General features: G+C 39.7%; 1 protein-coding gene across 4 annotated transcripts in view; it reads left to right on the top strand.

Annotated features, from left to right (window-relative positions):
* MAP3K13 (mitogen-activated protein kinase kinase kinase 13) overlaps window positions 1–26,933 on the top strand; it is a 158,258-nt gene that overhangs the window by 67,949 nt on the left and 63,376 nt on the right. Inside the window, exon 1 of one of the 4 annotated variants that reach the window (XM_070406648.1) lies at window positions 2,193–2,408. The exons of 2 other annotated variants lie outside the window; for them this stretch is intronic. The gene's annotated coding sequence lies outside the window, so the exon portion shown is untranslated. Of the gene's footprint in view, window positions 1–2,192; window positions 2,409–4,397; window positions 4,521–26,933 lie in introns of those variants that run through there. One more of the 4 variants, XM_070406651.1, reaches the window with a different exon arrangement.

Here is a 26,933-nt window from a genome sequence, read left to right as displayed (position 1 = left end):
GGTGCAGCAGCTATGGAAAACAGTATAGAGGTTCCTCATAAAATTGAGAATAGAACTGCCATATGACCCAGCTATCTCACTTCTGGGAATATGTTCAAAATAATTGAATTCAGTATCTTGAAGAGATCTCTATACTCCTATGTTCATTGCAGCATTATACAATAAGTAAGACATGGAAATAACCCAAATGTAAATGACAGATGAATGGATAAAGAAAATGTGGGATATGCATACAAAGGAGTATGATTCAGCCTTAAAAAAGAAGGAAATCCTGCCATTTATGACAACATGGATGAACCTAGAGGACATTATGTTAAGTGAAATAAGCCCGTCACAAAAAAGGCAAATACTGCATGATTCCACTTATATGAGCAATCCTGCAGCCAAACTAATAGAAACCGAGAATACAATAGTGGTTGCCAGGGGCTGAGGGAAGAGGAAATAGGGAGTTGTTATTTAATGGGTGTTGAGTTTCAGTTATGCTAGATGAATAAGTTCTAGAGATATGCTGTAAACATAGTGCCTGTAGTTAAGAATGCAATATTATATTGTGTACTTCAAAATTTGCTAAGAGGGTAGAGCTCAGGTTAAGTGTTCTTATCACAAACACCAAAACCAAAAACAACCAAAAAACCCACAAAGGAACACACGGAAACTCTTAGAGATATTGGACATGTGTACTATGTTGACTATGGTAATAGTATCACAGATGTTTGTATATCTCCAAACTCATCAAATTGTACACATTAAATATGTACAGTTCTTTGTATATCAATTATACTTTAATAAAGGTGTTAAAGTTTATTTTAATTTTTTAAAATGTTGTGAGCTCTTTGGGTAAATTTAATACAGTTGTTTTTGCTGTTCATAATAAGGCTTCTTACTAAAATTAACAATTGCTCTAAGATTCATTAGGGGCTCTTTGGGAGGAATGTCAGAAGTTTAATAAACCAATGAGGAAATTTTCTACTTTATTCAAAGGAAGTAATAAGTTACTCTTCCACACTCACTTTTGATGCATCACAAGGTCAGCAAGATGATACTGTTCTACAAAACAATTACATTTATGTAATATCACCTTACATATTTTTATTTCCTTAATCACTAGGTTATTTCCCTATTATTTTGCTTTGACAAGTCTTGGTGTGCAGGGCAAGCATGTCCCTTGGTTATCAGTTTTGGAAACTATTTCCCTGACTTTTATTATTATTTTTAAAATCACATCACATCATACACATTGCTGAACAGCAAGAAAAGCGTTAAAGAAAATTGCTCTAATAAAAGACTGTCATTTCTCTAGATGCTTTTTTGGTAGCATTGACTCCACTGAAATTCTATTTTGATCCCCTCATTCAATAGCAATAATAATGTTTTCTTGAAACACACACCTAACACACATACACACACACACACACACCACACACACATACACACACCACACACACACCACACACACACACACCACACACACCACACACACACACACACACACCACACACACACCACACACACACCACACACACACACACACACACCCACACACACCACACACACACACCACACACCACACACACACCACACACACACACACCACATACCACACACACACACACACACACACACCACACCACACACACACACACACCACATACCACACACACACCACACACCACACACGCCACACACCACACACACACACACACACACCACATACCACACACACACACACACACACACACACCACACCACACACACACACACACCACATACCACACACACACCACACACCACACACACCACACACCACACACACACACACACACACCACACACCACACACACACACACACACCACACACACACACACACACCACATACCACACACACACCACACACACACACACACCACACACCACACACACACACACCACACACACACACACACCACACACACACACACACACACACCACACACACACCACACACACACCACACACCACACACACACCACACACCACACACACACACTCCTCAAGCTGCCAGTCTGTCTGAGGCCGTGGCCGACGCCTGATTGGCGGGCTCTGTTTATTCTGTGACCAGATTCCTTCTAAGAGGAGGCACGCCATGCCCGCCCGAAGCCCATTGGCCGGCACTGCTCTGGACCCTCCCTTTCTTTTTCAGGGCACACACCACAGCGTCCGTGCGGAATCCTAAACCAGCCCAATTTACATCCATTCATGAATCTGTGACGTCAGCAAGCCTGCGGGCTCCTGTGCGGTGGGCTGCTGGATTGTGCGGGCGGAATTCCCCTCCCCCTCATCGCTCTAATCCTGCAAGGCTTTTTAAATTAACCTTTCATCTTTTCGATGCAAGAAAATGGAACGACATGTGTAGGAATTCTTCATTGTTGTGAGTATCGCCCTCTCTTTTTCTGTTTCCTCGGCATATATTATACAAGGACAGATGGAGACTGTATTTGTGATTTGAGGTGATTAGGAAGCTGATATTATTGAGGGAGACAAGGTGAGAGGGACAGACCGACGGAGACAGAGAGAAACCCGAAACCCCGTTACAGCCAGCGGCGTCCGAAACTGACAGCTGGCTCTCCTTGGCTTGTCTGCCTGCGAGACGTGGACATTTTTCATTTACGGTTCTGCACGTTACCTCTGGATGCTGGCCTGGCTTTCCTTTAAGAGAGATCCATGTCTCGGAGAGATGATGTGGATTGTATTGGAGGAAAAGCCCGGAACCGATACCAGAAAGGTGCTGGGGAAAGCCCGGCCAGCTAGAAGGAGCAGGATCCAGCCTGCTGAGCACTTGTCTTCCTTCCTGCTGTCCTCTCTCTTGTTTCTCACCCTTCACCTTGCCTTTGTTTCATAATTGTGTGACAACCAATATCCTGGGATTGCAATTTGGGGAAGATGAATACTTGTCCAACCATTTTTTCCTAAAAGCTTTTATTATGGGAGCTGGATTGGTGTATTTATACGTATTTGTAGCTCTTCCTGTCACTCTGTACATTTTATTTATATTTTCAAAAACCTAAAAGCCTGCACCAGAGGCAAAAGGGAAATTACCCTTAAATTCTGACTTTTTACTATCCTTTCGTAAAACTAAGAAAAGGTTTCTTAATATCTTCCATAATTATATTGTGTAGAAATGCACGTGACTATTTTTCCAAGATACTGAAAATAGTTTGTTCCATGGTGTTTGGGAAACATGGACAAGTTCTGATGTGTTCAGTGTATGAAGTTGGTTTGATAGTTTGCTCAGAGTGTTAACAAAAAGTTAGTGTTTGTGATTGAATTTGTTTTCCAAGGCTCTGGTTTATTCTGGTGAAAATTGTGATAGTAAAGAAGAGAGAGGTGACATTGTGACATGTTCTGCCTTTGGGCATCTCCTCAGCCCGATTAATCTAATAGCCTTTTCCAACTGCCTCACTTTGAGCAATTTATGTTCTAGTCTGTGGCAGGGACCTCACTGTCCTTTCCAGTGAGAGAGGAAGCAAAATGTCTTATCATCGAGCCTCGTCATGTTTACCTTGTATAATCAGTACTTAGTTTTGAGAATTTCATATTCCAATCTTTTCTCATGAAACAAGGCTTCTAAATTATGGCTCTAATGATATCTTTTGAATTTTCTTATTGGGGAATCTTCCAACTGTAAACTCATTTCATTTCAAAATTACCTGAGGATTTAGAATTCTCTTTTGCTTCCCATCTTGGCATTGCCCTCGCTCATTTTGTTTTTCTGAGTGCAATTAAACTCACTAGAGTTATAGAAGGGAGAACTTCTGCTGATTCTGAACCAGATCTTTGTCCTATATTCAGACAAGTATGGTTTCCTATTTTGCTATTTTTTATGGGCTGGGTTAAACAAATGACATTGTTTCCTATACTTGTAAACATCTAGATTTATTTCAATTTTTATGTGTACCTCCAGAGACTTTGTTGAAAGAAGCAATTTTAAAGTTATTTTAAATTATTGAAATCTATCAGCTCACTGCCAGATCAAAAGACTGAATTCTTAGAATTTAAAAATAATGTGTTTAATAATAAAAACTCATCTTAAGAAATGTTGATCAGACTGTTTTTTATATACATTTTGCCAAGAGAGAGTTTTATTTTGTGCAAGAAATGCAGTCTGCACTATGGATTTGGTAAAGTAAAACTATCTCTTTAAGATTGAGAGTGGCTATAGAATCTCCCTCTCTTCCACTCCTAGTGTCTGTATTCTAGTTTATATTTATTTTCATGTATAGTGTACTTGTAGAGGAAAAAACAATAACTCTTAATTGTTTAATATCAAACAATAAAATCCTGTGTATCAGTGACTATCAATAGATGGCTTTCTGTTTAAAAATTGAAGCTGCTCCAGGAGTAGGAATTAATTTATTTAGTAAACAAAGTCAGTCAAACCAGAGCCATGTCCTGGGGAACTGTCAAAAGAATGGTTCCTAAGGGCCGGAGGCCACATCCACTGGTATATGACGAAGCAACCAATCTCTGGATGGCAGAACCGGTCAGTTGGGTTTACACTGTCTACCTACCCTCCCTCTATAGGCTGCAGCTGAATTAATTACTTGGGGGGTTGAAATGAATCAAGATAGCCAACATGACCAATTCTGCCAGGTGACAGCCTGACTCTAGCAATTTTAATTAAAATCAACAACTTTCTCCCAAGAACACTCTTTTACTTAAAAATTTTTTTAAAGATATCACATTTTTGCTCTATGTTGGGTATTATTCCTTAAGGATATTTGGGGAAAGATTTAGAAGATGCCATCTTTACCCCTAAGGACTCTAGAAGGTAAGTTACCACATGAGATGTAGTGTTATAGTGTTGCAGTTCAGAAACTGGCCTCTGCAAACAGACTTTACCTGGGAGACTTTACCTGGGAGAGATGCTCACTTGCTTGCTCTCTTCTCTCTCCTCCTCCTCCTCCTCCTCCTCCTCCTCCTCCTCCTCCTCCTCCTCCTCCTTCTTCTTCTTCTTCTTCTTCTTCTTCTTCTTTCTCTCTCTCTCTCTCTCTCTCTCTCTCTCTCTCTCTCTCTCTCTCTCCCCCCTCTTCAGTTGTTTTTAGTATGTTCAGAGAGTTGTTCAACATTTACCACAATCATTTTAGAACATTTTCATCATTGCAGAAGGAAACCCATACACATTAGCAGTCACTCCTCATTTCCCCTCAGCACCCCAGCACTAGGCAACCACTAATCTGCTTTCTCTATACATAGATTTGCCTATTCTAATAATTTCATATAAACAAAATTATACAAGATATGTGTTTTTATGACTTGCTTCTTTTGCTTAGTATGAGGTTTTAAAAGTTCCATATTATAGAATATATCAGTGCTTCATTCCTTTCTATTACTGAATAATATTCATTTATAAATATACCACATTTTTATTTATCCATTCAATTGATGGACATTTGACTTATTTCCACTTTTTGCTTGTTATGAATAATGCTGCTGTGTAAATTTGTGAACAAGTTTTTGTGTGAAGATACATTTTTATTTCTCTTGGTTATATACCTAGAAGTAGAATTGCTGGGTCATATGATAGCCATCCATTTTCAGGAAATGTGCTTATTGAACATTTGTATTTCTTCTTTGGAGAAATGTTGATTTACATCTTTTACCCATTTACAAAATTAGGTTATTAATCTTATTATTAAGTTTAAGTATTCTTTATATATTCTAGGTACAAGTTCTTTATAAAATATATAGCTTGCAAATATCTTATTTTAGTCTGTGAGTTGTCTTTTTACTTTCTTGATATTGTTTGTAGCACAGAAATTTTAATTTATCTATTTTTTCTTTGTTGCTTGTGCTTTTGGTGTCGTATCTAAGAAGGCTTTGCCTAACCCAAAGTAATGAAGATTTAATCTTATGTTTTTTTCTAAGAGTTTTAGCTTTTACATTTAAGTCTATGATCCATTTTGAATTCACTTTTATGCATGGATTCAATTTCATTCTTTTGAAGGAGGATATCCATCCATTTCCAGCAATAATTGTTTTTTTAAAAAAAACACAAAACTGTTCTTCCCCCACCTCCACCCACAACCCCTATTGAATTATCTTGTCACCTTACCTAGGAACTTGAAAAAAATACCAATGCCAAGCTCCCACCTCCAGAGATTCATGTTAATTGGTCTGTGATGGACCCAGACACCTGCAGTTTTGAAAAGCTCCCCAGATGATTCTGATGTGCAGCCATGGTTGAAAACTATTGGCATGGACAAAGGGCTAGTCTTAGAAAAGAATAGGAGAGAGGATATCTGAAGACATAGAATTCTGATATGGAAATGAGAGGAGAGAGGAAAATTAAGAAGGTTCATACCAGAAAGCATGAATTTTCTTGCTAAGTAGGAATTAGTCATTTTCAAAGAGTGAGGGCATCACTGAAGGTTAGTAAAATATGTTAAATTGAAGGAAGGGTAGCAGCTAACATTTATTAAGCACCTTCTACATGCTATAAATCTGCTAAGAGCTTTCACATACATTATTTCATTTAAAATGTAACGCTCATGGATATGAAGTAGGTACTATTACCCCCATTTCACAGAGAAGAAAATAGGTTCAGAATGGGTCTGACTCAGCCAAAGACACCAGGTAGTGCACATCATGCCCCATTTTCAAATTCAGCTCTAATTTTTAATCCCATTCCTTTTCTTCTGTGTATCATGGATTTTGAACAATATTGAGTCCTAACCAAGAATTGTTACTGCTCCAGTCATTAGCATGAATCTTAGATTTTCTCTAGAAATGCTCTGGACTGAACAAAGAGCAAGATAAGTTTCATTGTGGGGATAATATAGGGATAAGTGTTGCCACAGTAGGTATAGTGGGAGATAAGAGAGTGGGGGTAAAAGAAGTATATCATGTGATACTTCATCATGGATCCTAGGCTGGCTATACTCTGCCTAGGTGCAGCTGGCAGGAAAAATTCTAAGAGGATGGAAGGCCAATATACTAGGCATGTAAGAATGACTGAAGTGGCCCTAGCTGGTTTGGCTCAGTGGATAGAGCGTCAGACTGCAGACCGAAGGGTCTCGGGTTCGATTCCAGTCAAGGGCACATGCCTGGGTTGTGGGCTCGATCCCCAGTTGGGGGTGTGCAGGAGGCAGCCAGTCAATGATTCTCTTTCATCATTGATGTTTCTATCTCTCCCTCTCCCTTCCTCTCTGAAATCAATAAAAATATATATTTAAAAAAAAAAAAGAATGACTGAAGGGAATGGCTTGGAGACCATGATGGAAAAGAGGATAGATCAAATAGAATTTGCAGCTGTGGAGGTGTTGGCATTCATTTAATCAACACATATTTATTGAGTAATTACTATGTGTTCTAAGTACCGGGTACACAGCAGTGGAAAAAACAGACAAAAATTCTTGCCCTCTTAAGCTTTTTTTTTATTGACAAAGACAAACAATGAATAAATAAATTATGTTTAGACAGTGATAAATGTTAAGGAGAAAAATAAAAGTGGGAGGGAATAAAGAGTGCTGGAGATGCAGTAAAGTAAAAAAAGGGACTTTTTTCCTTGTATAGTCTTTGTATAGTCAAAGAAATTAAGGAACCATCTAACCCTGAGGCTGGTGGCTGACCAAGTCAGGCATTTTGGATATATAGTGTCTTCTAAGTACTGAAACTCGAGGTTAATATTTAGTATTAACTTTTTGTTCACCACTTTATACCCCACGCCTGGCAGGGTAGACACTCCGAAACATTGGTTTATTGTGTGACGCCATTTTGGGGGATTAGTGCATTTTCCATTGGTGGAGGCCAGGGCTAGGGTGGTGTTTGGGAGACGTTTTGAAACTTTGCTTGCTGCCCTATTTGTAGATCCTTCTCAGTATGTCTGTGGATGTGTGTGTGTCTGTGGGTCCACTGACACACACTTATGAAGTGTGTCCTTCATAATGTCACCACTGAGAATCACTGCATTGTGAGTAATAGTCAATGAGGGGCATGTGTCTAGTTCCCACATGAATTGAACAGAGAACCACCAGAGTATGTAGAAGACACTTAAATTTCTTTTGCTTTTTACACTTTAGCAGGAGATTCACATGCGCCATCTTTAACAGAGAGTAAATTGCATAATAAAGTTTTAAATAACGAAGTTCCATTATGCAACCACTTACCTGCCTTTTTTCTTTATCTAGAAGATGACTTATATTAATAATGGATAAATTCAGCATGTCGTCTGTTTACTTTCTGTAAGGCACAATGCTGCAATCGAAAGAATTGGACTAAAACTGTAAGGGCGCATGGAGTAGTCTCAGGACACCCTTGGCAAGACAATTCTCTTTCCTCAGCTTTGGTTTTAATATACGAGGTAAAGAAATTATTTTTCGTGATCTCCAATGTCCTTTCTAACTCTAACATGGTAGGGTTCTTGGAATCTGGTTATTACCAAGGTCAATAGGCAAGTGACAATTTCTAAGACAGTTTGCTTAAAATCTATCTTTACTCCAATTTTTTCATAGTATCCTTGTAGTTCAACCCCCACGGATGCTGCTATAGTTGAAGAGGCAGAGAAAGTGTCAGAGGGTCAGGAGATATCTGGGTGAGACATAAAAAGCTGAAATCACTTTCAGAAGTGCCTAGGGACTTCCTCATAAGCAGGAAATAGAGTCCTGATGAGATCTGACCTTGCCGTCTTAGACATGCCCATTATAAATGTCATCTGTCTTTGCCGTTGTTCTTTGTAGTCAAGAGAGAGCTTTCATTCGATGAGTGATTTGGGAGTCTGGACTACTATGGGATGTGGCAACAGATAATCTATCTAATAACCTCAGTTTGGTTATCTGTTGTAGACTTTTCCTTGACCTGACTTTTATTAGTGCTACTAAAAAACAAAATTCATCAGATTGGCTCTTTCTGTCCATCTCTCACTTCCTCCTACCATTCTCTAATTCAGGCTGGAGTGTGATGAAGGAGGAAAGACTACAGTAAATAAGAAAATGAAGACCCATTAAATCCATAAATGTGTTTAACCAGTCTTTGAAAAATTAAGATTTTGTTATTTTGCATGAGAGTTATTAACTTTAAAAAAAAAATTATTCTTTACAGAATTTTCCAAAGAACAAGTTGGTTGATGGATTGGTGTTTTGAGTTTGCAGATTTTGTCAAAGAAAAAAGATAAGTTAAAAATATTGCAAAACAGAAAACTTATTTTTCATTTTTGTGTTAATCAGTCTAGAATTTTCCTTATATCCTTTGTTATTTGTATAAATAGTTAAGCAGAGAAGGCTAACACTAGTCCTAACATCTACAATAAATTCATAGAGTGGTTCCAGTTAGTAATAATATTTACTAGTATATGTGTGGCAGTGTGATGAAAACATCTTGCAAAAAGCAATATATATTACAGGGCAATCTAAGAGAATGTGTAGTAACTGTGCAATTTTAATTGTTTAAAAATTTTAAGGAAAAACAATGTAGGACTTCCCACTGGCAGATGGTAATTGTTTTCCATGTGCTTATTTGTATTCTGAATTCCTGGGCTGAGGGTAATAGTAGAATTGAACAGTACTAGGAGGATATGTTAGTGGAATTCTAGATTCCAAGGGTAAAGGGCTTAGGAAATAGCCAAAGACAAAGCACTGGAGAAAGGTGATGGATAAAAGGGAGGCAGAGCTCAGGGAGACTGTGGCTGAGCTGATGGCTCATGGGTTCAGGCAGGTGGCAGCCAGGACAGCAGTTTCCACCTTCAACCAAAGAAAGTGGATCTGGGACCCAGACTGAAAAAGACTCTGTTAGAGTCCTAAGGAGGGCTGTCACAGTTGCTATTACAAAAGAAGGCTCAATTTGCAAAATAAGCCCACTGAGGCTTCTTATTACCCCCGAGGCACTGTGCCTGCATTTCTAGTTGTGAGCAGGCCTGCCTTCAATGGGACACATTAGGCTGTCTACAGGCGTGGATAATTGAGACTCGTGAGATCAAGCGCACCAAAATACAAAGCCATGGTTGCTTTTTTCAGGGAAAATAATATTTTGATGAAACTGAGATTAAGCATTTTACTCATTACTCACCAATTATTTCCTCTCATGTAATAAATACACCAAGAACAAACAGATACAACATATCTTTGTATATTTCTAGTCACTACTTCTAGATCTAAATTACAGACTAATTTAAAAACCTTTGCTAAGCACAGAAACTCCTGGGAAATACCCACCTGATATTGCAGCTGCTAGGGTCAAAAGCCAATTTGAAAAGAAATTGTACTGCTTTGCTAGGTTCTCCCTCCCCTTTCCTTAACCACCTCCCCCCCCCCCCCCATTCCCCCATTTCTGGCCATTTTGTAACAGAATTCCTTCCATCTGTTTATCTAATAAAAAATAACTGAACATTTGCTTTATTCTGCTTGTGTCAATTATTACAGCGAGGCCCTAATCTTTTCCTTTAATATTCTCAGATACCTGAAGATCTGTGTAGATTTTTTTGAGAAAGAAAAGCAATCACATGATCCTTTATGTTTTGTGTAATGATCTTGTCTCCAATCAGGGCTCCTGCCATAACACAGTGAAACAGCACCTGCTCTCCTTTGATCAAAGGTTATCTACATTGATAAGGATTTCCTTTAACTGAAATTTATGCCTTTGATACTGGCTTTTGTAAGAGTCAACTGCCTTTGCCGCAAATTGCTCTATAAATAGCCTTTCTCTTTTTCCTGCAAACTATTTGAAAAGCCATGGAGTAGTTTTAAAAACAAAGAACAGCTAGCCAACCAGATTCTAAAAGCTTTGGACCAAGTCTGGAAAAGAAGGAGAAATGACCAAGAGAACCTCATTATTAATGCAAAGCCAAAGGGCCTCTAGGGTAAGGAAAAGGGGGGGGGGGGGGGGGCGTCACTCCAAAGGAGTACCTATTCAGGTAAAAAAGAAAATAATGTCTTATTATTAGGAAAATAGTTTGCCAAACTCATAATCGGTATGAACTGTGATTGTGGTTTACCTGAAATGCATGTGACTTGTACTCAGAAATGTCTTTACTCTGGAGGATAGTTAGGCATTAGAATTGACTGTGTACTGGATGTGAAGGTTTGGGGTAAGGAAATTGAGTCTCGAGGCTTCCATCTTCTAAGAGAAATCTCCTCCAGCTTATTCCTGAGTGATTGCAGCCAAGGATTTGCCAAAAACCAGGAAACTAAGCTTTGAGGCCTTGTTTTGAGACCTATTCTTTCATTGCTGTATCTTATCACAGGAAACTGAAAAACAAAAAAAATGTTTCTTTGCCATTTTTACCAAGCAGATTCTTAACATTATCTTCTTTTTGTATGTAATTCATAAAATATAACATGTTTATGAAAAACTACTCAATAATAGTTTTTTCAGATACTTTAGTGATATTTAATAGAGTATTCCTAAATAACAAGGAGGAGGGGAAACAATTTTTTTTACTATATTTTTATTTCTCAGTTGACCCATCCATATTGGCCTCTCTTCACCAGCCATGACTTAGGTCTAACCATTCTGGCTAGCTCACCCACCTCCACAAAATCTGGCCCTTTTCAGTGAAGATTTCTTTGGATGTGCTATAAATTGATTCTTTTTTTTTCTCCCTTTTACCAAGAAAAAGATGCATTAGCAGTTTAAAAACATTAATCCTGTGAGGGACTTACCCACAGACCAGCTTATTCAGTGACTTATCCCCAGACCAGGAACATCAGCATCAGCGGGAGACTTTCAGAAATGCAGGTTCTCAGGCCACTCCGCAGGAATTCAGGGGGCGGGGCCCAGGCATCTGTTTTAACAAGCTGACGAGGTGATGCTGATGTGTAGTAAAGTTTGAGAATGCTTGATTGATAGAAGTGCTCCTCAGACTTTTAATGTGCATAGGAATCACTTGAATTTGTTAAAAACCAGATTCTGATTCAGTTAGTCTGGGGTAATTTTGTCAGCATCTAATTCGCTCCTAGGTGACGCTGATGCTACTGGTCCTCGGACCACACTTTGCAAGTAGCAAGAATCTGAAGGATTAGCACAAGCCACGCCAAGAACTGCAATATGTAGGCTGTATCAAAATTACAGCTATCCCAGTAGTTCATAAGGAAATACTCCTAAAGGAGGAAGATGTTTTGTGCATAAAAATATTAACCATGGCATTATTGTAATAGAAAGAAAAAGAAATAAACGAACTCTTCAATATTAGGGAAATACAGTTGATATTCATTACGTACAGACTTAGTATTTGTGAACTCACCTACTCACTAAAATTTCTTTTTAACCCCCAAATCAATACTTGCAGCACTTTTATAGTCATTCGTAGACATGCGCAGATGTTGTGGAGAAAAAGGAACCCTCGTTCACTGACTATGGGGATGTAAACTGGTACAGCCAGTAGGGGAAACAGTCACACTGTGAATATCCAAGAGAAATCCAGATTACAAACATCTGGCAAAGGTAAACTAGGTACTTACTTGGTAGATACTACTGGAACCATGCTTGTAATTAATTTGTCTTGCCTAATCATAGCTTCTCTCATTTCTACATTTTCCCAACCTTTTGACATGGTTAACAACTTGGCTTCTAAAATCAGGCAGATGGCAGTTGAATCCTGGCATTTCCATTTACTAACTGTGCCTTGAGTAAATTATTTAATGTCTCTAAGTTTCCCACATATATATCATTGGGATAATTCTAGAACCTAGTGAGGGTTAAATGAAAGGCTAGCACAGTACATAACATATACTAGTCCCTGAATAAATGGTAGTTGCTACTATATTTTACTTCAATCCCTTTTTTGATTGTCCACCAGGTGAAAAAGGCTGTCAGTTGATGACTGAGAAATTAAAAAAAGAAAAATAGTATTTCTGTCCACAAACATTCCCAGTCAACTTAGAGGGATTGGTACATACACTATATTGCAATAAAACTGTGGTTCTCAAACTTTCTGGGCTCAGGACCAAAAAATTATGTGTATTCCAAAGGACTTTTGTTTATGTGAGTTGTATCTTCTATATTTACTATAGTTGGAATTAAAACTGAGAAAAAAATTAAATTTTCTTTACTGAAAACATTTCTTTGTCTTTTTTTTTCAAGATGATTTTTTAATTACATTTATTAAGGTGTCATTGGTTAATAAGATTATATAGGTTTCAAGTATACATCTCCATGCTACATAACTTGTATATTGCATTGTGTGCCCACCACCCAAAGTCAAATCATCTTTCTTCACCATATATTTGGCCCCATTTATCCTTTACTATCCCCCTTCCCTCTGGTAACCACCATACTGTTTTCTGTGTTTATGAGTTTCAGTATTATATCCCACATATGAGTGAAATCATATGGTTCTTTGTTTTTTCTGACTTACTTCACTTAGCATGATATTTTCAGGGTCCATCCATATTGTCACAAATGGTAGTATTTCATCTTTTCATATGGCTGTGTAGTATTCCATTGTATATACTACTATGTTCCACACCTCCTTCATCCAATCATCTAGTGAAGGACACTTCGGTTGTTTCCATGTCTTGGCCACTGTGAATAGTGCTGCAATGAATAGAGGTGTGCATGTATCTTTGTAAATAAGTGTTTTTAAATTTTTCAGGTAATACCCAGAATAGAGGTTGCTTGATCATATGATAATGCTAATCTTAATTTCTTGAGGAACCTCCAAACTGTTTTCCTTAGTGGCTGTACCAGTTTACATTCCCATCATCAGTGGATGAGGGTTCCTTTTTCTCCATAACATCTTATTATGAAAATAGTTCTGACATCACACACCCCCTGAAAGGTCTCCGGGAACCCCAGGAGAGCCAGAGCACACGCTGAGCACCACTGCATTGGCTGTGAGTGTGAAGAAGAAACAAGAATTATAGCTAACATCTGCGCTTATAGATAACATCTGTTACTATGCCAGACACTGTCCGTAGTGATTTACATACTTAAACCTCCCAAAAACCCTATGAGGAAGGTGCTATTATTATTTTTCCTAATTTCCAGATGACACCAAAGCACAAAAAGGTAAATTCCACCAAGTGGAGCCAGCATTTAGTTTCAGATCATCTGGCTCCAGGGTCCAGACTCTTTTCTATGCCACTGCCCTGCTCCCCTACATGGGAATTGAGTAGTATTTCATAGAGAAGACACCATTTTTCTTAAGGGATATGCAAGAATAGGGGTTCTCACAGACAATCTTGGGAGAACACTTCATTGTCACTAAATTCAGAGCCCGATCTTATTTTTGGGTATGTTTTCAGCCCTCAGCTTTAATAAGTTTCTTATAAATCACTTTACATTCAGATTTTCCCCCTTTCTCCCAATTGTATCAACAGCTCTGTCCTGCATACTTCAGTCTGTCCAGTATTCCAAACAGCAGCTGCCAGTTAATACAGTTTCAAGGCTAATAAATAGAATTTTCTCCAATTTTACATAACATAAAATATACATAAAATTTACAATTTTAACCATTTTTAAGTGTACACTTCAGTGGCATTACATACATTGTTTATATTGTTGCTTAATCATCACCATCATCCATCTCCAGAACTTTTTTATTTTCCCAAACTGAACTGCTGTACGCATTAAAGATTGACTCCCCAATCCCTCCCCTCCCCCTTGTCACTGTCAATTAACATTCTACTTTCTGTCTCTATGAACTTGAATACTCTAGGAACCTCATGTTAGTGAAATCTTTCAATATTTGTCCTTTGTGACTGGCTTATTTCACTGAGCATGATGGCCTCCAAGTTCATCCATGTCATGTATCAGAATCCCCTTCCTGTTTAAGGCTGAATACTAAAGTTAGGGCTTTGCTTGTTAAGAATAATTCATAAACATAGGACCCAAAGAAATATCAGTTAATAAAAAAGAAAAAGAATGTAAAATGCTACAGAATTTAAAGAAAGTAACATAAACCTATAATGTACTGCGTCTATGCCTTATTACAAAGCTACTATTTTCAACATTTATCCTAAATGTCATAATGTTCTTTGGATAGGAAGAATTCAGTAGAAGATAGATAGAAGGGAAGAAAGAAAGGCAGGAAGGAAGGAAGAAAGAAGGAAGGAAGGAAGGAAGAAAGGAAGGAAGGAAGGAAGGAAGGGAGGGAGGGAGGGAGGGAGGGAGGGAGGGAGGAAAGGGGAGAAGAAAAGGAAAAGACAAGAAGAGGAAACGAGAGAAGAGGAGGGGAGGGGAGGGGAGGGGAGGGGAGGGGAGGGGAGGGGAGGGGAGGGGAGGGAAGGGGAGGGGAGGGGAGGGGAGGGGAGGAGAGGAGAGGAGAGGAGAGGAGAGGAGAGGAGAGGAGAGGAGAGGAGAGGAGAGGAGAGGAGAGGAGAGGAGAGGAAAAGAGGAAAGAAAAAAGCCCTAACTGGTTTGGCTCAGTGGATAGAGTGTCGGCCTACGGACTGAAAAGTCTCAGGTTCTATTCCGGTCAAGGGCATGTGCCTGGGTTGCAGGCACATCCCCAGTAGGAGGTGTGCAGGAGGCTGCTGATCGATGTTTCTCTCCCATCGATGTTTCTAACTATCCCTCTCCCTTCCTCTCTGTAAAAAAATCAATAAAATATATTTTTGGAAAGAAAAGACAAGAGAGGAAAGGAGGAAGAAAGGAAAAAAGAAAGAGAGCCTGGGCAGTAGCTAGAATCCATTGTGTATGCTGTAGCCATTTCTCATGATTCTGGCCTTCTTTTCCCTTTCTTGTGCTTTTTTCTGCTCCCATTCCCTTTTCCCCATCACAGAAAACGTAAAACAAAGCCCTCTTTCTAGGAATAGACATTTAATGGAACTGTTCACAATTTGAAAAGCAGATGAGTTGAGTATTTTACTCTGACTCTATAAAATAAAAGCCTAAAGAAACTGAAGTACATTCTATTTGAGCATTTCTATAGACAAAAATCAGTTACATTACTAGTATGCTACATTTTCAGAGTTTTTAATATCTCAAAAACAAAGAAAGCCTCATGTAAACTGGGAATGGTGCAGTAGGCAAGGATACTCAGCAATCTTTTTGCCTATTTTAGTCATTGGCAATTTTCCCTGACAATAAAATATCCACAGGATCTTGTTGATTAGATGGATGTGGTGATGGTGAGCAGGGGAGAAAAGAGAGAAAAGTCAACTGTGACCATTTGTTCAAGGAGGTTGAGGGGAGCATTCAGTCAAGATTTTGAAGAAACAGAAAGATACAATGAGAGAGTTTTGGAGGGGAGGACAATGGGGGTGGGGAAGAGGATGCACAGAGAAGTACAGGGTCAAGACTATAAACAGGGGTGCTTACATTGTGGGTAGAGGAGAACAGGCATGTGATGCAAGGTGGGATTAGCTGACTACAAAGTTTGAAGAATTATTCCCTGTAGCCTTCTGATCTATAGTGTCAGTGTTAGAACTCTTCATTTATCCTGTCTCGCTGTGCACTTGTCCCTAACACCTGCTTGCTTGGAGCAAAAACCTAAAGAAGGATGTTAAGATGTGCAGGAGGCAGCCAGATCAATTCTCTCTCATCATTGATGTTTTTCTCTCTCTCCCTCTCCCTTCCTCTCTGAAATCAATAAAAATAATGTATTTTAAACAAGAATGTAGAAGCTGATTTTGATTTAACTAAATTGATTTAATGAAAATACATTCTGAGGATGGAGACTCATGTCTTGTGTATCTTTCTATCCCTTGGATACCTAGCATGACATCCAGTAATTATATTTCATAATGAAAGACTAACATATTGGATTATGGCCTTAAAAAGTTCATGGGCTTACCCCAGATCATATGCTGCTTAAGTAAGGGTTCTAGGATTCATACTCAGTTCTTTTGATGCTAAAGCTCATGTCACTAGGATGAGTGAGTTACATTACAACATCTCATGGAATTTTCAGCCTAGCAATTATTAGGAAAGATGAAAGGTATCTTTTTAATTTCTCATGTTTCCAATAACTAAATATAACTGCAAATTTTAGATATCCTTTTTCTAAGAAGAGGTAACTTGCTAACTAAAAGGACCTAGTTTGAAATCAGATGGACCTGACAAGCCATCTATTAACTATGTGAACTTGGACAAGTGTTTTAACCTCTCTGACCCTCAGTTTTCTCATCTATAAAATGATGATAATATTGATCTCTCTGAAAGTATGATGATTAATTGAGATAAAGTATATAAAAAGTATATAAAGCATAATTGATGCTTTAACAGCTACTGGGTTTTTTTGTTCTAAGGCTTAAAGCTTTTGCATACTTACTGTATACCAACATCTGCCTTTATTGAACATGGCTGCATTTAGCACTTAGCTCCTCTGCTTAATTCTTCATCAATCTAAATTTAGTTCTTTCAATGTAAATTCTGTAGAAAGATCTTTATTTCTTGATATGTTTATCACTTGTTTCAAGTACGTTGCTCTCTCCCTAGTGTACTGACTATGTCTTTCCAGTATACTGAGCTTTACCATTACATACTTCCAGAATCACATTGCTGGATTGCCACTTAAATTGGGTTTGGTTTGTCCTAGATTTTTCAGGTTCCGTTGTTTATTATTTCTCAGATGCAGCAGGCATTTCTAATTCAGCATCACTTTCTAATACAGCTTTTCAAAATGCCATTATAATTCAAGATTTCTATCATTGATTTTCTTTTTAAAGGGTATTCTCTGAAAGTCTATAACTATATCGTATACCTCTTACATTTCCTGAATATATGCAAATATACTGCAATCATAAATGGACAGATACAACCTGTCAGACAAACCTCTTGTGATAAAAGCATTAAAAGGGTTCGAAGTGATATAATAAGGATTTGATCAGTTAAAGGGAATGTTACTCAGCCATAGTAAACCTCAATTTTCCTCCGAGAAGGGTCAATAATACCTGCTCAGCCAACCTCACATGGCTATTATGAGGCTCAAATGAGATTTAAATATATGGAATTAGAAAGAAACCAAGATGGCAGCATAGGTAAACACCGGAAATTGCTGCCTCGAACAACCACTTCAAAAATACAACTAAGCCCTAACTGGTTTGGCTCAGTGGATAGAGCGTCGGCCTGCACACTCAAAAATACAACTAAAAGACAAAACAGATATCGTCCAAAACCACAGGAAGGCTGGCTGAGTGGAAATTCTACAACTAGAAGGAAAGAGAAAAGCACACTGAGACTCAGAGGAGGTGCAGAAGTAAAGTGCAGAGGTACGGAGGCGCATGTGGAAAGGGCTGGCGACTGAGGATGCGGTTGTTTTTTTCAATCGGGAAGGAGACACAAGCTCCCAACTGCTCTGAACTCCAGTTCCAGGCAAGTCTCTGAGGACCCAGATTCATACTGGGAGAAACTGGACTGTCTGGCATCAGTCGGAACTCGAGGGCGGCTTTCTCTCAGAGGTGCTTGCAGCGATTACCGCGGGACCCTGAGACCCGGGGCCTCTTAGGGCAGGGCTGAGGATCAGCCATAGCTGTTTGCTCTGCCCTATTGATTCCCTGAGACCCCACCCCACCCAAGCTGTGCACAGAGGCTTTTGCATATGAATGGCCTGGCCCTTTGCAATCTGAAATTACCTAACAAACTACAGCTGGGTCAGAGAGACCCAGAACATCCAAAAGAAGGCCCAAGGCCCCACAGCAGCTTGCATTGCTTCACAGCTGGGCCTCATCTGGGCACCTCCAAACTCCAAACTGCAAACTGCAAACTGCAAACTCCAAACAAAGAAGAGGAACCTGCAGATCTCTCCATAGCTCCTGCTGGATAGCCTCAGGAAGAGGCTAAATTAGCACCTCCTTAGATCCAAGAGCCAGTGTACCCAGTGGTCAGAGTGGGACCATCCAGATTACAACTCCTCAGATCCATAAGGGACACACTCAGGGGGCAGAGTCAATGAGCACCAAAGCCCCACTGAAGCAAGTCTTGCCCCATAAGGGTGTCTTCAGCACAGAAGTTCTCCCACTGTAGACACAACTGATTCTCAGCCAATTGGCTTGGAGGTCAATTCCTCCCAGTGATACCTATAACAATCAAGGCTTAACTACAACAAGACTGTGCACAAAGCCCACAAAGGGGTGGACCAAGAGTGCCCACCTCAGGTAACTGGGGAGGTTGAGCCACTGGGCCCTATAGGACACCTAGCACACAAAGCCACTCTATCAACACAGGGAAGCATAAAAAATGCGGAGACAAAGAAACAGGTCACAAATGACAGAAATGAAGGAAAGCAAACTACTGGATACAGAGTTCAAAACCACGGTTTCTAGAATTTTCTAGAAACCACTGATAAATTTAGTGAGACTCTCAATAAATCTAGTGAGACCCTCGAGGTTATGAAAAAGGACCAACTAGAAATTAAGCATACACTGACTGAAATAAAGAATATTATACAGACTCCCAACAGAAGACTAGAGGATCACAAAAATCAAGTCAAAGATTTGAAATACAAAGAAGCAAAAATACCCAACTGGAAAAACAAAAAGAAAAAAGAATCCAAAAATATGAAGATAGTGTAAAGAGCCTCTGGGACAACTTCAAGTGTACCACCATCCAAATTATGGGGGTGCCAGAAGAAGAGAGAGAGCAAGATATTGAAAACCTATTGGAAGAAATAATGACAGAAAACTTCCCCTACCTGGTGTCAGAAATAGACTTACAAGTCCAGGAAGCGCAGAGAACCCCAAACAAAAGGAATCCAAAGAGGACCACACCAAGACACATCATAATTAAAATGCCAAGAGCAAAAGACAAAGAGAGAATCTTAAAAGCAGCAAGAGAAAAAAAGTCAGTTACCTACAAGGGAGTGCCCATACGACTGTCAGCTGATTTCTCAACAGAAACTATGCAGGCCAGAAGGGAGTGGCAAGAAATATTCAAAGTGATGAATAGCAAGAACCTACAAGCAAGATTACTTTATCCAGCAAAGCTATCATTCAGAATTGAAGGTCAGATAAAGAGCTTCACAGATAAGAAAAAGCTAAAGGAGTTCATCACCACCAAACCAGTATTATATGAAATGCTGAAAGGTATCCTTTAAGAAGAGGAGGAAGAAGAAAAAGGTAAAGATACAAATTATGAACAACAAATACACATCTATCAACAAGTGAATCTAAAAATCAAGTGAATAAATAATCTGATGAACAGAATAAACTGGTGAATATAATAGAATCAGGGGCATAGAAAGGGAGTGGACTGACTGTTTTTGGGAGGGGAAAGGGGTGTGGGGGGTGCTGGAAGAGACTGGACAAAAATCGTACACCTATGGATGAGGACAGTGGGGTGGGGGTAAGGGCAGAGGGTGGGGTGGGAAAGGGGTGGAGGGGAGCTATGAGGGGAAAAAAGAGGAACAACTGTAATAATCTGACAATAAAGATTTAATTTTATTAAATTAATAAAGATTTAATTTTAAAAAATAAATATATGGACTTACTTTGGAAACCCAATATGTAAATGTAAGGTAACACAGTGATTACTGTTATTCTTTGCACTCTCTTCTGATACGTCCCTAAGAGCACAGGCCAGTGGAGCACACCACTATAGGAAGTGTGTGTATGCCCCCAAACCCAGGAGAGCCCATTGTGCTAGTCTTCCCTCCTCTTACTTTCCGACTGGCAATCAGAAGGCTTTATGTGATGAAACCCTATATGCTCACTTCGGAGTGACTGAAGGCATGTAGACCTTTTCATTGCTGGGTGTTGTGTTTGCACAGTTATTTACACCACCTAGCAACGTGGCCCAAGACAAACAGTCCGTATTAGCTACACAGTGACTTGCCATACCTGTGATTGCTCTGTTAATGTAACAGCAAACATTTACTATATGTAGAAGATGGCATACCCCTCCCTCCCCCTTTTACTGTTTAATTAATTTCTTTCTCTACTGGCTTTATGGTCTCTAGAACTAATCGGTAAAACGAGAGAATCTTACAATTGAAAGACATAGAAGAGGTCATTTGGCTCAATCATCTTTACCAAAGCAGGAGTCTTATCATTTCTCTGATAGATTGGGCATTTCCAGCAGTGGGAGAGCTAATCAGTTTTGAGAGATCCTTTTCCTTTGTTAGATGGTTCTGATTCCTTATATTCACATAATTTTTTTAATCATTAAAAGGGATTTTAGAGACCATTCGTCCAGTTCCTTCTGTTTTCAGATGAGGAAATTGAGGCTCACAGCGGTTAGGTGACTTGCCCAAGGCCAAACAACTAATTTATGGCACAGCTGGGACTCCTGACTCTTGGTACCTTATTTCCAAATCATTAAGCTGCAAAATTACAAAAGTCAGAAAAATTGAATGGTATTAAATGCTATTATGCAGTTATGTAAAGGCTTTGGTGTGCGGCATACTTTAGCATAGCAAATATTTATGTTGTGTTATAGATAAACTTATTTTTACCTTGATGGAGAAAATTCAAATCTTTCCTTTTAATATGTACAAATATTTCGGTAAAGCTTCATGAGAAATACCCTCCTTTCAAAAGGCTTTTTTCCTTTCCTTTTCTTTTTTGAGGGGGAGGGGAAGAAGAATTCATCAATCTGATTCCTTTTTTTTAATTTAAATTCTTTATTGTTGAAAGTATTACATATGTCTGCTTTTTCCCCCATTGACCTTTCCCTGGCCACCCCCACCCCCCAGCACATGCCCTCGCCCGTCTGGTGTCTGTGTCCATTGGTTATGCTTATCTGCATGCATACAAGTCCTTTGGTTGATCACTTACTGTCCCCCACTCCCACCCTGCCCTGCATCAGTTTGATTCTTATATCTAAGAAGTCATATGACCAAAGCAGACACAAAAACACATTTTTCTGCCAGACATGAGGGCCATGGAGTGGACTGGAGCCAGAGGCTTTTTAATATTCCTGTCAGGCTTTGGTCCCAGGCCCGTCAGTGGCAATGTGGATGAGACAGGGGTAGAGCCTGTCCATATGCCATGGGGAATTTGAAAGGTCGCCTGGCTTCTGCCTTCCTTCTGGAAGGACTGCACTTAAAGGGAATCTGTAACGTTTTGTCTTGTGAAATCGCTGGCTGGAAGCTGTGGGGTCACCCCTTACTCTGTGTATGTGTGGGGGTGGGGGCGGGGGGGACAGTGAAGAGGAGGACAGAACACTGGCTATGATGGGAGAATCTGAGAGGGATTTGAGGTATGTGGAAAGACGGGGCGGGGGTGCGAGGGGAGGGCGGGCATTGGAACTGGTGTGATTGAGAGAGCTGACAAGCAATGCTGTCTCTTCTGAGAAACAGCCAAAAGCTTTAGAAAGAGGGCCAGGCAGCAGCTTTGAGCCCGTGATCCAATGGGCTACCCTTAATACCTTTTCAGCTGGAGGCGTAAAAATATTTATCTCAGGCTTATCAGATACACCAGCAAGAAAGACATTTTCTCTCTAAATTTCAGACTTTTAGCCTCATATCCTTGTAAAGACAGATGACCAGACTTGTTCCCCAAAAGCAGGAAGCTTCATCAATTGTTATAATCTATTTATTAATCTGTGCACCTCCATTATATGCACACGCCATGGCCTGTCTTCATTTGTGTTTGTGGCTATCTCCCCCTTAGACTTGTGTTCTAAGCAACAGGGACTTTTTAACAAAAATTATCAAATATGTAAGGTATATCAAAAGATAAAGAGGATACCATCCTTACACCTTCCTATTCAGTGTGGCTTCTAAGCAGCACTGTACAGCACCTAGCAGGCCGCAGGCAGCAGGCAGCAGGAGAGGTTGTTGAGTTGCAGCACTAGCTCCTTCTTACACTTGTGCAATCATCCTTCCTATCCCTTGCCGATTACGTGGAATCAGAACCATTTTCTCTGGGGGCTAAGTATATGCCAATATACTCTGATAATCATGGAAACAGTAACTGTTCTGCGAGGCCTTTGGGGGCAGTGATGCCCACATTAGACAGTTCTCATTGTTGATGGTGTTCGAACTCTGAAGTAGTGAAGTGTTCTATTCATCAGACTTAAATTTTAAATAAAGGAATGAAATAAAACAAAGGTATACTAGTAAATAGCTAATGGGAATATGGATGTGGCTTTAAATGGTAGAATTAGTTTGCTCTCTGCGTTCTCTGTTGCATCCTTTAGCCATTACTGATTTTTTTTTAGGAGAATCAAAACTTAGTTCATGGAAGACAGAGGGTTTTGAAGAAAAAGGAACACTGTTGGGTTGAAGAAAGGGTAGGAGGAGATTATTTATGTGTGTATGGGTGTGGTGTCGGGGAGGGTAAGGAGCTTGGTGGTAGATTCAGGAGGGTTGTGAACAAGACAAAAATGAGAAAATAACCCTTAAGAAAAGAATAATACTCATCACCAACCTAAGAATAAAGTGAGTCCATAAAATGTATAACTCTCCTGATGTGAATATAATAATTATGTGAAACTTCCCCCTTATATTTGTCTACTCAAAAATAAGTAGTCCTTTTCCCAGTTTCAGTTTAGCTACTTCCTTATTCAGTTTCAAACAGCCTTGCCTGATGAAGGGTATGCGAAACTATAAGCCCTAACTGGCTACCTCTTCTCTGCAGTCCCCTAGCCAGTGCCTCTTCTGCTTTGATTAGTGGCAGCATCTCGTCATCCCCACTGGAAAATCCTCCCTCACCATCCTGTCCAATCTATCAGTTCTGTCTTCTAAACATCTCTCAGATTCTTTCCATTCTCTCTGTAGCAGCTTTTTCCCACCCTCCATCCATCGTCTACGGAATCATCTTTCAAATCTAACATGTCACTTCCCTTCACCTCTCCATACTTTTCCCATAGGGGAAAAGAAAGTCCCCTAATCTACCTTTCTAGCCCCATCTTTTACCTCCCTTATCACCTCCTACCAGCCCTGCTGACATGTTTCCCTCTTCCCAAACAACCACGTGATTTCTCTCACACCCATTTGCATTTGTGCAGGGCCTTCCTCTTCCTTATACCCATTTCCTGTTCATCCCAGACAGCATTTTCCCCTTTTGTGGACTTCAAAAACGTGTGCCCATCTCCCCTAGAGAGCTTCTGGTTCTGCATGGTAGTCTTTTATTTGTGTGTTTCTCCTCTTACAGGTTGTGAGCTCCTCCAGAGCAGGGGTCCATTGTCTTGTTCATCTCTGCATTGTCCTTATTGCTTAACACAGAGCCAGCACCCCAGGAGAGGAGCGAAGCAGTAGTTGAATCAGTGGATGAGCTGAATAGAAAATATCTGAGAAGCGACCACCTTCCTCACTAAAATGGGAGTTTGTAGGTGTAGTTTTGTAATTTTGGTGGCACATCTGATAGGTGCCTTTTTCAGATGGCTGTGACGAGAACTGATATGAGAATGTTTATAAAAGTCTTTGAATATCTAAGACGATGTGTCAGGCCTAAGGTTTAGGTATTTAGGCAGCATACCAAATCAATCAATCGATCAATCAAACAGTTGTTTAAGCTTTTCTAACTTGTATTTCCTAAGAATAATCCCAGGCACCCATTGAGGCTTAATGTAAGACCTCAAAAAGTATCCTAACTAAATTTTTCTTTCAACTTGTAATTTTCTGATTATTTTTATACACTTGATTTTCTGCACTGTTTTCCTTCTTATTAGGATCATTCTTGTCTCCTGTCTTCTTTTTACCTGGCTGTGCCATCTTTGCAATGATCATATTTGGAGGAAGGAGTCCAAAGCAGCTAAGTCCTTAGCTTGCAGTGAGAGGCGGAGGAGAGTCATCGGCCACCGGGGCACTGTTTGGGTCTGTGCAATTTCATACAAGCACATGCACACCCAATCACATAGCTTCCTGCTTGGTCACCTTCTCTTCTCAGTTTTCATGCTATGGTAAACAATGTCACCTTTCACCACTTTTCAAAACATTAAAAATAGACGAAACAGCTTTGAGTCTATAGTTTTTTTGTTTTTTTGTGTGTTATTTTTGCCCAGAGCTTCCCAAATCATAAAGTCCCCTCCAATTGCCAATATTTAAAGTGTGAGAATTTTCCCTAAAACTTCCTGAATTCAGAAATTCAGCAAGGTCTTTAGACAGGGGCGGAGTTAGGAGGTTGCCTGAGAGCTCCCTTTGAAAATCTGGCAGCAGAGTCCTTGTCTGGGCTCGGAGCTGCCCTGCTCTGCAGTCCCCTCTATGGACGGCTGCACTGATAGATGGGTTCTCCTAGGGGAGCTTCATGGCTCGGCCCTCCACCCATTACCAGGCAGCAGGATTCTAATTTACAGCCCAGATGGTGACTAACTACCCCACCACTCCCTATTTACTTTAGTCAAGTGGCGGAGGTATTAACTATTAAATTGCTTCTTTCTTTTTAAAATAATTGATGCTACTTGCAAAGGGCTTTGTATGAAAACACTTTCACTGATAAAAAGTTGTTTCATCAGAGTGTGAAGAACATGATGCACTATAATAAAAAATAAACAACCACATAGTCAGGCTTATTTTTCTTGGCCTGCCTTTGTGTGGAAATGAGGTTTTGAGGTACAAATTCTGGAAAGATTACTGAATTTTCAAAGGAGAATTTTCACAGGAGGGTGTCAGCTCTTTCTTCTTCTTGGTTGATTGCTAAAGCTTATGGATCGACCTCTTACATGAAAACCCACAATATTTGTACACCAGGTTCCTGCCAATAGAACTTATCATTCTTAGCTACTCAATTTTTTTTTTTTTTTTGAAAGCTTGAATGTGATAAATAATGGTCAAGGAAGATTTCCCAAAGGCGCTGTAGTCCATGCACTTCTGGATAAATCATACTTGCAAAGAGCTATATTTTACTTAGAACCTCTTACTATAAGTGTTGCTTTTCTAGAATATTTGGGAATCTGACCCTGTATGGAGAGGTACTCTAAAAACTCTCCCGGGAAAGACGCTACTGTATTTGCTATGAGGGTATTGTTGAGCTATTTTACCATTCTGTACGAATCAGTGGAAGGCTTGGGCCTCTCAGGCTTCAGTACGCACTGCTTCTTCTGGACTATCGGCATGTTTTTATATTTTGTGAATAATTAATTAGTTTTTTATCTACACAAAGTTCTGGTCCAAATTTTCGGACCATCTTTAATAGTCATTAGCATACAATAGGATTGTTTTTGTCTGCTGGTATTTACCTTGGGTTTTTCTGTTTTGTTTTTGGCATTTTATTCTTATTTTCCCTTCTCCTATTTACCTATTATACTGTGTGCATTTTTGTCAACAGCCTTGAGTCATTTTTAGGACAAAGTCCAGGTGTCTGTCTCCTAATATGCATTTGTTTATTGAAATACATTTAAGACATTGAGCTTAATTATAGTCAGTCTCAAATAAAACCATGATATTATTACTTTTGAATTTTAGTAGGTAGCTGTGTTTCTGAACTCGTAAGGTCTTTAACAGCTCCCCAATGTAAACCCTGGACAGCATTCATTAGACAGGATGTGGAGGCCAGATGACGCCGAGAGTCTTACTGTGTAATTTAATCCTGGGTGCCGTGTTGTTTGGCTTCACTGGACACCGAGTGTGCATATATAATTATGTGCGCATGTGTAAAAAGCCCAACCCTGATAGGAGAGAGAGGGGGAAACATCATTAGCAGAGATTAGCTGTGTCTCTCCAGCTGGGCAGCGTGCCTCTGAATTCCAAGGGCTTTCCCCAGTGTAAATTATGAGACTGACTCAGCTGCTGTTCAGTTCCCCTCTGGCTGAACTGCGTTTGCTAATGCGGTTAAGCTGTGGCTCGAGAGGCAAAGTGTCTTGAGGTTCTAGAGATGTCTTCTTGTAAAAAGAAAAACTTCCCTCCTTCTCACATTCCCAGGATAGTGGTACATAGTCTTCTCAAATCAGAGGTAAAAAGGCAAAATGGGGAAAAACACAAACCGTGTGCCAAACTTCAGCTACATGTGCAGCACTTTGGAAATTGTTAGCAGACTGGATTGATTCCTGTTCAGCTAAGCAGTGGTTCTCAACCTTGGCTGCACATTAGAATCACCTGGGAATCTTTTTAAAATCTCTTTAAAATCATCGGAGGATGAGGCCCAGAAATCAGGATTTTAAAAATATTCCCAGGTGATTCTAAAGTGCAGCTCAGCTGAGAGTC

Source organism: Myotis yumanensis, unplaced genomic scaffold (genome assembly GCF_028538775.1).
Source record: "Myotis yumanensis isolate MYYU_CA2020_CCGP unplaced genomic scaffold, mMyoYum1.0.hap1 SCAF_2, whole genome shotgun sequence".
NCBI lineage: Eukaryota > Metazoa > Chordata > Mammalia > Chiroptera > Vespertilionidae > Myotis > Myotis yumanensis.
This window is presented reverse-complemented; position numbering and strand designations above follow the sequence as displayed.